Source organism: Dreissena polymorpha, chromosome 2, assembly GCF_020536995.1.
Source record: "Dreissena polymorpha isolate Duluth1 chromosome 2, UMN_Dpol_1.0, whole genome shotgun sequence".
Classification (NCBI taxonomy): domain Eukaryota; kingdom Metazoa; phylum Mollusca; class Bivalvia; order Myida; family Dreissenidae; genus Dreissena; species Dreissena polymorpha.
Genome location: NC_068356.1, coordinates 131,869,910 through 131,872,178, shown reverse-complemented (window position 1 = coordinate 131,872,178; position 2,269 = coordinate 131,869,910).

Sequence of the window (2,269 nt, the reverse complement as noted above, 5' to 3'; positions counted from 1 at the left end):
ATTTATTGGCCAATCTTCATGAAACTTGGTCAGAACATTTTGTCACAATAAAATTTTTGCCAGAGATTGAAGCTTGGTCATATGAGCTCAAAACTAGGTCAAAGGTAAATATAGAAAACCTGTTAAAAGTCACTTTTTTGTACTGTTTGGGAAGTCACTTTGTGCCGATGTTTTTTTATTTATGAAATATTTTTCAGAATGGACATGCTTGAAGTGCGTGGAAAATCAAAGAAATGTGACAGCATGTATATTATTAACTCCAGATGTAAATCAGCTATAAATGTCCTGGTGGAGACAAAAGTAGTTCATTGGTATCAGTTCCAAGAGACAATCCCGATCTTTTTCTCCAGATTAAATGCTCTTACTCCATTATCTGGCAGTCGAGCTATGCATGAATTGTTCGAGAATGCCCGGGACTGCAGAGGCCTGAAAGGATAACAACAACCTTATTGAGAAAATACATTGCTACAGTGTCACAGGAATTATACCTAAAACCTAGGTTATGCAGCATATTTGAAGCACTTTGAACTGAACAAATTATAGTTTTAAACCTAACTAGGACAGTTAGAAAAGGTAAAAATGGTAGACAGACTGATAGTGAAAACCACTTAAAATCCTCACTGTTCATAGAGCCTGAGTATATAGTAATAAAATGTATAATCGTGTCTGAAACCACAAGGTCCAGAGAATGGTATTTGGTTTGTAATTACTGAGTTGTCCACTACCAAGATTGTTCAAATTATGCCCCTGGAGTCAAAGTTTGCCTGCCTCTTTGGTCACAAGTAAAGCATAGAGTTAATGGTTATACCTTCTTATGAAACCTACGCCTTAAATACAACACAGCCCAGCAGCTAAATATTTGACATTCTTCAAAAGTTCCAAGGTTACTTTGTCATGGTGATTTGCCAATCATTGGTTCAGCATTTCTTACTTGCTGTCAATATACCTTGAGCGACCATTGCAGTCCTTTTGTTTACTTTAGTCTTGATACATAGATTTGTTATTTATATTAAACTTTGCTGTTAAATCAAGAAATTGTTATGTTGTTTTATATGTATGTATTTGCTTTGGTTCGAATATGGCCATAAATGTATGCAAATGTGTATCCTTGTCAAATAAAAAATCATTTCTTGAACATTCAAGGTTCAATATTGAACTTTCTATTTATATTCAGTACTTATTTTTTTTTACAAACTGGTACAATCGTTCACAATTACTTCTAAAGTCTAGTTTGTGCAAATATTGGATTGTTTAAGCCATTTAGAATTATGGTCTTTGTTTCATATCCCTGTACAGATAGATATTGTGACCTGAAGGTTTCTCTTTATTATGGCACAATATTATTTAGACTTTCAGCAATTATACTACATTCTCTTCCAGTTTAATGGCATACATACATACATGTATACTTCGGCTTTTATACAGGAATAAGTAATTATGTTGAATTTGCTTGCCATCAATTTGTGAATAAATTATAATAAAAACTTTTATGGAGACCTTTGATTTTGGCAGCTTTTGTATGACAGAAAATGGTTATCTGTGAAACCCAATAATTGATTTTAAATTGTTAGACCCAATTGTTATATTTAACATAAATTTTGGCATATATACAGGAAGTAGCTATTTGCAAAATGGCGGATCATGTAAATACCAAACCACGTGTTGGCTTTTTCAGAATTAAACATTACAAAATTTTGACTCTGTAAATGCATGGTGTGATTACAAGAATTTGGAGCACCATAATGACTACAACTATACAGATAAAAGCTTTCTTGTGTACATCTTTTCTGTAGAAGATGCCAAAAAAATTTGTTAAATTGGCAGCAAACTGGAATGATGACTGCATATTTGTGAATATAATCAAGAATTAACATGCTTTGTATTCTTGACATGACTCATGGTGAACTAAAATTGCTTGCAAAGCATCTGGGACATGATGTGAAGACACACAAGGAATATTATCAGTTGTCTTCCAGTACCATGGAACTCTCAATATATATTTCATTAATAAAAATCTTTAAATTTCCATACACATATATTTGAAAAACTAAATGCTATATTGTAACTAAGAGGGCTAAAAGAAAGAATAATTTAACAGGCAGCCATAGTAAGACCATATCTGATGTTGACTTTGACTAGTATGCTTTGCATTAATGGCCTTTATGCCCCCTGGATCGAATGAACGGGGGGTATAATTGTTTTTGGCTTGTCTTTCTTTGTATGTGTGTGCGTGTCACGTGTGTGTGTGGTCCAAAACTTTTACCAAAAC